At 33.9% G+C, this 11,878-nt stretch overlaps 1 long non-coding RNA gene across 1 annotated transcript; it reads left to right on the forward strand.

The window, feature by feature from the left end:
• Positions 1-5,781: 5,781 nt before the first annotated feature.
• LOC142338706 (uncharacterized) lies at positions 5,782-7,724 on the forward strand. Its single transcript, XR_012759004.1, has 2 exons — positions 5,782-5,960; positions 7,320-7,724. It is a non-coding gene; the product is annotated as an uncharacterized LOC142338706 (long non-coding RNA).
• The last annotated feature ends 4,154 nt before the right edge of the window (positions 7,725-11,878 follow it).

Raw genomic sequence — 11,878 nt, forward strand, 5'->3', positions numbered from 1 at the left:
CCAAGGAATCAATTGTGAACCTAGAGTGACATAAAAAAAACACTTTAGTTTGCTAGGTTGACACCGGAAAGGTCTTGTAAAATGATTGCAGCAAATATGATCAACGAAGAATTCAAAAAGGATTGCAACTTAGTGAGTTTAAGCAAGAGTGATTTTCAAATTCTACGTCTACTTTAGTCGTAATTCTGAATAACTACTATGCTGCTAGTAAAAACTAACAAACTAAGAAAAACACGTTTTGATTTTAGTTCATCATTATGCTGTTGTTACTTCAAAACGCTTTCGTTCTTCAACCTAATTTGTTTTTGAATATCTGTCATTAAATACAGTTCGCAAAAATTATGTCAAAAATCATGTGAAAATCTAGTCATGTCAAAATCTAGTCATGTTAAAAATCATTAAAAAAGTGTAAAGACTTGGCAAGAAAAATTCTGATTGCCTATAAATTATCTTGAAAATTTACAGTACACAAGAAGTAGGAACGTTTAAAATTCCCAGACGCTCTTCAAAATAATCTGTTGCTCATATCCAAACCGGATGTCCATATGAGCAAACATTTGTTCTTGGAATCAAAATGCAACTTTTCTTTTGTTCACCAGTGATCCTCAAATAGTAAGTTGATTGGTCATCAATAAAGTTCCAAGGTACTTCTTAGTCTAAACGAACTACGTCATTGAATTTACGAATTATAAATTCAAGTCATAACCACAATCAAATTTACAAATTGCTGTTTTCTCTAAACGTTTTTCTTTTATTCCACACGGTTGTTTCACATCGAGAAATTACCAAACTCCGCGTCAAATCCGAAGGGTTGAAAAATTCGAACAAGCAATACTAAATTTTTTTAACCAACTATCCGTTCAATGGGATTGTTTGCCTATTTTTTATCCATCAATAATTTTGCACCAATCTTCACATAATAAAATTGGCATAAAATAGTGGCAGAAAAAGATAGACTAGTGTCAAAGCAGAATATAGCCACAGTTTCGAAATTTTGCAGCTCTTATTCGACATTGATATGCTATGAAGCTGTCGTTATCACATTGTCTTTTAATTGAACATTGCCTGCTATTAATAATAATTGTGCATAGGTTTTTTCGCATTAAATACAGAGGGCATTATGTTTTTTTCAGATAGGCGATGCTTTATACGGAACTATAGAGGGCAACGTTTAGAAGGAACTTTCATTGCAAGAAAGTTAGGCATCGTGAGTGATATCTTTAGAGATGAGCGGAGAACGTATGAAGGTGCAGTCCTTCTTTTCAAGCTCCACTGTAGAAGCTATTTCGATGACTACCCGGGTAGTGAAAAAGAAACTTGATGGTTATTTCACAATTCGTGTTTAATATAGAGATACCAGCATGGCGTGCCGCTCAACGTTTGTAGTTCCGAGGTCAGAGTTAACATTTCTCGTCCAGATTGGATGTTAGAAAGTTGTGAGGAAAAGTCAACTTGGATTGCATTACGTTTAAGCTTTTTTGTTTAAATTCTACAAAAAATCTAAACTATGAGAACAGTTATTATCGATAACAACAATGTTCTTATGGTAAGTGCGTGATCCAGTGGATCTCAAAAAACGATCTTATTTTCAGTGTGATGCCTAGAGATACCTTTGACCCTCGGTTCAAAAAATTACCTGGTTTAAAAAGTGCGCAAAGACCTAATGTCTCACATTCAGTTCAATAACTACTCTACAAAAGAAATACCGAGAAACGTCTCTGTTTGTTTCGTCTTAGACAAAGACTCTTGCGAAGGTATTTTTTGACGAAAAACAATTTGCAAGTTTTATTTTTCGGATGACACCGAAATTGAGTCTGGTTTGACGGTTCAACTGTTCCAACATAATCTGTTGATTGTTGGAACAGTTGAAATTGTTGAGCCGTTCAGGGTTACGAACAGAAACTTATAATTTAGCAACTTGTGAGCCGTGCGGATAATAAACCATTTACTTTTAGAAAAATAAAATTACGGCTTTGGGTTCAGCAGATATTTATTGCGACCTGAAATATCAATATTTTTTCTTCCCTAAAATCAAGCAATGATTAAAAATATTCAAAAACGAAAAAGAGAAAATAGCATTTTTGAGTGCGTCAGCGTTATTGCATAATCAAACTGCATTTCGAAACTCTTAAAAAAGCTATTATTGTTTTGCAAATTATTGAATATGTTGTAACATGGTTCCCGTAAACAAAAACATTTATAAAAATTGAGAAGGAACTGCGACAATTTTGCGCCAAAACAATTCGAGGCGATATTCAGAAGAATACTTTCTCAGACATCAATAGACAGATCTCACTCAAAATATTGGGGAACCCTGCATATCTACATTTGTAGCAATATCTCAGCAAAAGAGTTCATGCTACCTTCGCGACACTAGAGTTAGCGTAATAGGGTCCCAGTTGAACAGTAATCGCTGCTCTACCGAAACTTCCAGCTAAAAACGAAGCTTATAATTCAGCTCACTAAAGAACACGCCGAGTCGAGGTGTCGGCTAAAAATCGCTAAAAGATGTAAGATTTGCGGTGAATTTGTGTAAAAAGTGTAAGATTTGCGCTCAATGCGATCAATGCGGTGAAAAAATCTTTTCACCGCTAAAATCGCAAACCTTACAAATGTTCATCTCTAATTTCAACGCTTATCTTAAATTCACAGGAAATATCATTAACGTAACCCGGACCCTAGTGCCAGGACAATTCAGCGCTGAATCCTTACATTCCCATACTAACTCAAAAAATCAGTTCTGAATCAGTACATTTGCAGTCCATTTATAGGTTTTTCTGGGCAGGAAAAATTCAGAAAAACTTTTTAAACCATGATTTTGTACTTGACAGAATCGAACTTGATTTTTACCATGATCAGACATAAATCAAGCAAAATTAAAATTTTTGATTGTAAGAAAAGAATACAATCATGACGGAATCGCATTAAAATGTATGAAAACTGGCGTCCGTCCCTAGAAAAAATATAACGACACGTACCACATTAAACACCATCAATCTTCACAAGACCGCAAAAATGGGCTGCGGTATGAGGCTCTGTTGCCCACATCTGTGGATGGTGAATTTCTCACTTCGTGTAGCGTCTGCATTGGAGAGAAAACACCACTGTCCGGAGGTCATTTGATTCGAATAAATTCCCAACTAATAAACAAATAATGATGAAAGAAGATACCTGATAAATTGCGGCATCAGAGAACATTTTTCGGAAGAAGTTTACTGTAATTTGAAATTAGTTTAACTTTGTCTGTACTTTGGGATTGCAGCTTGAATCTTTTTGCTTATTTGCTTTATTTAAGCCTTGCTATTTGATTTCTAATGCATTTTGCCTCATTGACTTTGCATCGTTGAATTGCCTGTGGAGTTTTGCTTTGTTCGTTGATGCCTTTGGCACTCCACTTGTTGAGTTGGACAGCAGTTTGTAAATTACTGTCTGGGTCGACGCACCAAATGTAACGGCTGCTCTCCTTGTGCTTAAAAAAGAAAGTTTTACACCGCCCAGTTCGTTCTGAGTAGTTACAAAATCTGTCCGGGTACTTCGTTTATGCAGTTTGCTTTTGTAACGGTATATCTGTTCTGCTGTACTTTCCGTTGCATTAACTAATTTAACTAACTTAGTTTTGGATTTTTTTCTCAATTGAACTGGGTTCACAGATCACACAATACGGGATCTCTATATTTTTACCAATTCAATCGTTTTTTGATGAAACAAATCTAAGGCAAAAATATATGCCTGAGAAGTAATATGAAAAATTGGTTTCTAACTTAAACCTAGGTGTGTGTGTTGCAATTGTCGCAGAGTACTCACGAGTCGAAGATTAGAGATCAGGACAAAGAAAATTTAATTCTTTGTTCGAGACGTTTTCGATACAAGACACAATATTAGATAGAATCATGCTCAAGACAAATTTTGGCATCAAGACACAGTAACAATTTAACAGATATACTGCTCAAAGGTTTGGTTTTGGCAAGACGCAGTAACAAATATACAAAAATGCTGCAATAATTTTATTGCTGAGTTTATGTGCTAGCTCGAGTTGCGAGGCTGACAAAAAAGTGCGAGTTTTTATTTTTGTTCTGTTTGTTAACAATTTTTCCTGCTTACGTAGCATACGCGGCTGTTTCTGATTCGCTATACACTGTTTTCCCGCAAAGGGGACGGATATTCCGGACAAAAATAGAACACAGTAATAGTTTTCGTCCTACGCATTTATTTGGATTTGTTTTGAATCTGCGCTGAATTTTTACTTCCTACGCAATTTTGTTATTCCTTAAGCTCAGCTCCAACAACTTTAAAAATAGAGTGAAAAAAATTCACGCCTCAAAACCACTCACTTTTTCGCTCCACTTCATGTTTCAAAATCACTACTCCAATTGAACTTCAAAAATCATGAAAATGTGTGAACAGATCTTGAAAAAAATACAGCGCCCCAATACATTTCAAATTCTTTGAATTGTAAAAATTGGGATATCCACTTGTATGAAATTCTTAAAAAAAGTTTAAAATGAGCAAGAGCGGATTAGGAAGTAAAAATATGCTCGTATGAAAACTAGCAAAAGTTTGATTACATGTGTTTATTGTATGAAATTGTCTGATTATGTTTCCTTACATTGTGCTATAAGAATCATTACAAAACTTCCAGAAATTTGTAACCTTCTGTCAGATAAACGTTGCTTCATGAGTTCAAATTCGTTAGATCAGCAACATTGAGAATTGAGATGTCTTTTTGAGGCCCGAAAAAGCACTTTTTCGCAGTGAACTAACTTATGTTATTTAAAACAATGCTCACTTTTAAGTTCGGTAGTTTTTATGAAGGCAAATTAACTTATATCCATTTATTCTTGAATTACAGAATTTTATCATCTCCAGTCAACTTTAAAAACTTTTTCAGACACATCAGCTATTAGCGCATGATTTATCATATAAAAAGAACTTGATTTATGATTAGATGCATTTATGCTCTGAATTTGTGGAAAAATTAAATTGAGTCTTCAGTAGAGTAAAATTGTGCAATAAAAATGATTTTTCATAAAGCCTGAGTTGGAAATGCAGTTTGAGATATTTGAGGAAGCATGTGAACTTTAAGTTCAATTTAATATCTTATAGGTACTTCGCGCGAATCTGTCTTTTTTATACTTCAATTTTGTACTTATTTTGAAAAAAGTGCATACTGTAAATAGCCAAATTTTCTGGCCTTTTGACTCAAAATTATGAACTGAATTCTGCACAGAACACAATTTGTTTAAAATAACTATACTAGTCAGAGATTTAATTGAGAACTTCAAAACAATTTGCTTGAATTGGAGAACTGTACAAACACCATTACAAATATCCACTCAAAAGAATCTATGGTACTATAAATTGTCAATTTGGTATTATAATCACTCTTATGAACAGTCAATTTCTGTCTGAACTGAAGTTCTGAATATCTTTTTTGAGAATTTCTATCGCATCTATGCTAACTTATGCCATAGTCAACAATATCTACAAAGGAAGTATCAAATTAAGTATACGCAAGTTGAGATCTATCAACGAGCAAATAGTTCAGTATTTGTTTAAAGTTTTTTTAATTGAAACTTACATGGCAATGCTAGAAAAATTGAACTTATTAATAACTTTTGTACTACGCACAATTTGAATATTAGATCTGAGCTGAGTAGATATGCATAACTAACTACTCGTTCGTTTCTGGTTTTCAATCCAAACTAGCAATAGAAAAATGCATAGCTCAAAAAGTAAACAATTCATTAATACATTCTATCACAGTATTCAACTTTTTGAAAACCTTCTAAATCAGTTCAATATCTTTCAAGTGAACTGAAACTGGCCAATCAGATGAGTGAAAATTGATTGAGAGAGTTAGAAGTAGAGTATAAAAAAGGGGCAAACAGTAGTAAACCATCATTTTTTGAAAACTTTCTATTCAAACAACACGTTCAAAGCTTCACAGCTTAATTAACAGTGTAAGTTTCTATCTTATTTCTCTGTAAAATCTTTTCTTTTATCTAGTTTCATATTTGTATTCTATTTTTCTTGTAGTTTTTTTTTTGATAAAAACATAGTAATCAAGCGAAAGTGATCAGATACTAAAATTCGGTTTCAGAATAAAACCCCCACAGAAAAAAAACCATCCAAAATAAGATAGGAAAAACCCCCAAGGAAAAAAACTACGGAAATAAACCCCCACTTGACTGTCGAAGAGATGTAAAATCAATCAAAATAAATTAAACACAATTACACAGATAAAAAGCAAAAGATAGAAACAGTTGTTGTTTAATATGGCGGATACGTCTTTTGATGTGGGAAATCGAAGGCATTTTAAGTAATGGTTACGTGACTCTGCTTGAAGTCACTGATAACTTCTGACGTTTATCGTGGACCGCTTCGCTCGGCTAAGAGCTTCACTCGGCTCAACCCGCTTCGCTCAAAATCCAGTTATCAAACTCCTAAGCGAAGCGGATTGAGATATTATGTGAGAATTTTGAATTCATTTCTATAGAGTCAGGTAACCATACTTGAAACACGAGACGCGCACGTTTTAAAATGACAAAAGTCAACGGAAGTCAACTTCTGGCTAAGTAGGTACTTCTGGCTTTTTAACTTCTGGCACTGCAGACTTTCGGCATTTTAAAATGTGCACGGGAGTGTTTTAATTGCACATTCAGCGCTGGCGCCCGGGTCGAGGTTTGGTCAAAAAATAATGTAAGATTAGCTGTGAATAGTGTTGAAAAAAAACTTGTTTTCATCGCAAAGCGCCTGCATCTTTAAGCGTTGAATGTGGTGAATTTTTCAATTTTTAGCGGTGAAAAAATTTTTTCACCGCATTTACCGGATTGCGTACAAAAAAGAATCTGCCGTGCACGGGTTTGGACCTCTCTCCTCCGACGTGTCAACAACTTCGTATTCCACTGCGCCGTCTCTCACATAAATAACTCATATTTCCTTTGAATTTAAGATAAGCGTTGAAATCAGCGCGGTGAATATTTGTAAGGTTTGCGATTTTAGCGGTGAAATTTTTTTCACAGCATTCTGCAGGTAGCGCTGAATTTTTTTCGCCGCATTCTACTGGTAGCGCTTAAGCGGTAAAAAAATTTTTTTTCACCGCTTAATCGCTGAAAAAAATTCACCGCTTAAAAAATTCTTTTCACCGCATTCATTGCATTGATTCAAAAGTTTTACTCAAATTCACCGCAAAACTTTCATCTTTTAGCAATTTCTAGCGGTGACACCTCGACCCGGGCGATTAAAACATTGTTCGATAGAATGCGTTGAGTTGAGCGCTAGGGAAACCCTCATTACTGTGATGTTTTGATTTGATTTAGAACTGGAAAACATGCTTCGACAAAGTGCCTTTGTGCTTCTTTTGATTGTGGTGGTGATGGTACAGGCCGATGCACCTTGGAGGAGACGACAAAGGGGCCAGTGGCCAGCTGAAAGGGGTTACCCTGGGGCAGTTTTGGAGAGGGATTCGGCGAAGAGAGGCATGCCTTGCCACTCGGACGTGGAGTGTTTCGGAGGGCAATACTGCCAGTGGTATGGCGGCAACACTTACGAATGTACAGATTTGAGATTTTATTAATTATATATGCCTCATCTGACAGATGAACAAACAGTTATTTTGGAGCATTAGTAGTGTAGATGAAATTAAACTTTAACTGATGTTGTGCACATTTATTAACCCCTTATGTTTATTCAATTTTATTTTGTAATTTACTTTTTCTCCCTTATTTTGTAGAGAAGAGACAAGACGAGTACAATTGAGTAAACCAAAGCAGTTGTCTATACGCGTCCAAAAAAACATACGCAAAAGATACATTTTTATCCAAAAAATTGCTAGAAATTGTTACCATGTTTGGAGACATATTTGTGAAGTTTAGAGTTGAAAGTGTGAGTTTGTGAATCGCTATAGCATTGAGTAAAATTAGTTCAAATTTTGTCAACAAATTGCAGAATTAGGTGACTATTGTCCACATTGAAAATTTTTGTTTCGTTTTTGTTTCACCGTTAGCCACATACGAGCCGGTTGGTTCTTTTAGCTGGCAGATGCAGCGGTTTTTCTCCAGAATACATTCCAAAATTTGTGAGAGGCTTTCCAAGGCATAGATCTAGCAAGAAATCACATCTGATTAGCCATCCCTTGCCGATCAGACCTCCGATTAAAAATTAGACCGCTCTCAAATTTTTCGTTGAGACTGAAAACCACCTCTGATTAGACCGTTCTAGTCCGAGATCAGCTCTGATGAAAATATGTTTCAGACCAGTTCCCAGAATTTGTCCAGATCATTTCCAGACCATCGTCCAGACTGACTTGCACTCAGAACCATGTCTGATCAAATTTATTGTTCCAACCCCACTTTTGGGCGGAGAAACTATATAATCAAATTTTTGCGTACGGTTCGAAATTTAAAAAAATGTTGAATTTCGTTTTTTTCGCGGAGTTATCGAGGATTAAAGTTTTGCGTGAACACGGGATATGTGGCATGAGTTTATTCTAATTTTCTAATTGCGTTTACTCTAATTTTCATGAGTTTATTCTAATTTTCTAATTTTTTTATTCAAAATTTCATTTCACGCTATCAAGTGAATCATTTTTGTGTTTCCAATAAACGAAAGGCGATAAAAAAGGCTAGTTCCGGTCTCATAGGGAAGTTTACTGTAAAAAAAAAATCGGAATCTATTTGAGAGCTGTATTTTAGAAAATTTTTTTCAAATTTTTTGTTTTTTTAATTCGCTTGGAGACTCGTCGATTTTCATATAGAGGTTCCGCTAATGACAAGTATCATTTACCGTCAAATGATGCCCAGTTTAAAACATTCGTTTTCAAAAAATCACTCGTGTTTTTTTGGCTTCGACTCTGAGTTTTCGTTGTTCTTGATGAATTTTTGATTTTCTTTTTGAGATTAAACTAAATCTTTGTAGTGTTATTCCATAGAACCTATGACTAAAAGTGCAATAAGCTTCGTGATGAGGATTAAGTGAACCTATCTAGTACATTGAGCGGACAGCTAATGGCTGTTAATACTTTTTTGTACAACAACTGATCTAAAGCTTATTTCTGTGAACTGTCAGTCCGTCTCAGCAATGAAAGGACCCTCTTCCTTTCTACTGCAACCAAAATTAATCTGGTAATTGTTTTTATTTTCCACCAAATGGTTTATGACTTCGAAGGCACGAGTTTTCATATATTTTTTAAATTTTGGATACCTTTTAATAATTTGGTTCCTTTTGAAATCTTATCATACTATCCTAATATTGATGGTTTCTATTGACTAAAACAGGACTTTCATTGGATCATAGACAATGTTTTCAAATGAAAGCTTTTGTTTTAAGTTGCAGCGATACTTTCTTCTCGCACTTTTTTACTGAATTTTTGGGTTTTGCCTGTATTTGATCTGGTTTTCAAAGTCATAGGACTTATTGTTATTTTCTATTAATAACCTATGAATGAAAAACATCATTTTCTTCCAATGGAGGCGTATAGTAGTGTATTCATTGACTTCCGTTGAAAGCAATTGACTTTATTGTTGATACTACGGGTTTCCTCAAAAACTTCTTGGTTTTTATATATATGTTCACAATTTTTTCTATTTTTCAAGCAATATTAGTAAATAAAGAAAAACCTCAAAGCAGTTCAAAGTTAAATAATTAAGTGATTAATTTGAAATAGAAAAGTTCATACGAAAAATTTATTATTTTTTGGCGTCAACATTTTTCCCTCTCAATTTTTTTTTTGAATTTGCTATTTTTGCCTGATTTTTTTTAAAGTAGTAAAGTGGTAAAAGGTCTCACAAGCCTCTAATTGAGGTTTGAATGAATGAAGATGCTGAATGCAGTTATTGTACACCGATCAGTCTTAAAATTTACGATATTATTCTTTTCCAAAGAATTTGTCAAAACTTTTCAGTTTTTGCTGTTCTTTTCGTCAAATTGCAACTTATCCTCATCATTGAGAGGTCTCTTTCAATTCCTTGTACTTTCACTATGAACATGTCTAATGATATTGTGTCGCAGCTGATGTTTCGTTGTTGGATAACATGCGTTTTCATAATTGTTTTGTGAATGGTTAATAAATTTGTTTTTTTTCTTTTCTTTTAGCACATAAGCGTATTAACCGATCCCAATGATTTCCAAATGAGGCTCAAGCAAACTTATTTAAATTTTGTATGATTTTTGCTGAATTAATATGAATAAAAATTGAAAAGAAAAAAATTATTTTTCAGATAATAGCTAATGATTATAATGGCTTCAATATTTTATGCTTTGGCAAATTGTTCGTAATTTTTTTTAGTTTTTCTGCATCTTTCGTCCGTTTTAATTCTTATTATAGTCAAAAACAGGTACTATCTGGTTCTTAATGACTTCTTTGTAGATTTATCTCGAATTGTTTTGTAAAAAGCTAATGAGTTTCAAGACGTTTGAAATTATTTAGTTTAAAAAATGTTCAATGTTTAAAAAAATTTCGCCTCATTATTTCTTCTTTTTGTTAACTTGTTGCCTATTTCCATTAAGGAAAAGTCCCATATGATGCGCAGTTTTTAAAAAAAATTTTGTGTAGTTAAGGTGTTATCTGATTGCATTCTAACGTTGTAACTAGGTGCTTTTAAATTTAGATATTGAGTGTTTGCGATAAAATTTTTGTGTTTGCTTTTTCTGTTCTTTGTTTTTTTTAGTCGTAGTCTTTTTAATGACAGATGTCGTGGGCGCTATAATGAGGCATCGCCTTATGCAATTCAATTAGTAGTTTGGGTGTGTGAAGATTTTCTTAAACCCAAACATCTATTTTTGATTATCTCTTCATTTGGTTGACAATTAAGTCAAAAAGTAGCTGAGCTCGAGTCGGAACATCAGTTGTGAACGCATATTAACGAGCCTCCTTGCGCATATGTATTCTCAAAAATATAATGAAATGTCTTTCGATAAAACACGCATGTTGTGTTTATGAATTATGCGCTTTTTGTCATTTGATTAGGCAATGCCTAGTAGAAGTGTCTTATAATCAGCTAATAAGTATATAAACATTGTACAAATTTTTGAGCTTTCAAAATTTTGTTTCGCGAATATGTAATATAGGTCCACGATACATACTAGTGTGTTCAACAGTTCTATTTAGATATGACTATGGTCACAACTCCTCGACGTCGAAAATTCTTCCAGTTATTGCTCATCATTATAACTGATTTTGTCGAACTGACTAGAATAACTAGATTTAATCAAGAGAAATCATCACGCCATGGATCGTTGCGAAAAAAAGAGAAAAAATATACAATTTCAGATAAAATCTTGATTTGAGACGTCAAAAATTAGTCGTCAGAAATTGCTTTATCCGAGATTACTTTTCATTCATCCTCAGCCAGATTCCTAGCAAGGTTTTGATCTAATGTTGTGATAAATTTTTGGATCTGAGTTACTCTGGGAGAACTTGTTACAGTTATCATCTGTAACAATAATGACATCTCAATTCTGAGGGGCTAATACTTCGATAGGGGCCTCAGGATGATCTTTTATACTCTGGATAAGAGTCATAAATTTTGTAACTGCCAAAACAAAACAATAAAAGTTGCCATTTGCGAAAAAACGATTAAATTAGAGGGAATTCTGAAATATTGCTTGGCAATTTTGTTCTCCAGATTAACAAAGACTGAAAGCAATATAACAACATGCTTGGAAATATCTGGCCGTTTGATAAAAATTATAGATAACAATTAATTTTTTTTTCAGTTTTCATTGGGTAATCTATAATTTTTGGGTTGTAAATTGTTAAAATTTATTAACTGGGGAATGAATTAACAAATATAGATCTGTACGCTATTATTTATCTTGTACTAAAAATGAAAAATCTTGAGGAGAGTTGTAGCTGTTTTCATCGAAACAGTGAATAACT

This window comes from Convolutriloba macropyga, chromosome 4 (assembly GCF_964194025.1).
Source record: "Convolutriloba macropyga chromosome 4, txConMacr16.3, whole genome shotgun sequence".
In the NCBI taxonomy this organism is placed as follows: Eukaryota; Metazoa; Xenacoelomorpha; order Acoela; family Convolutidae; genus Convolutriloba; species Convolutriloba macropyga.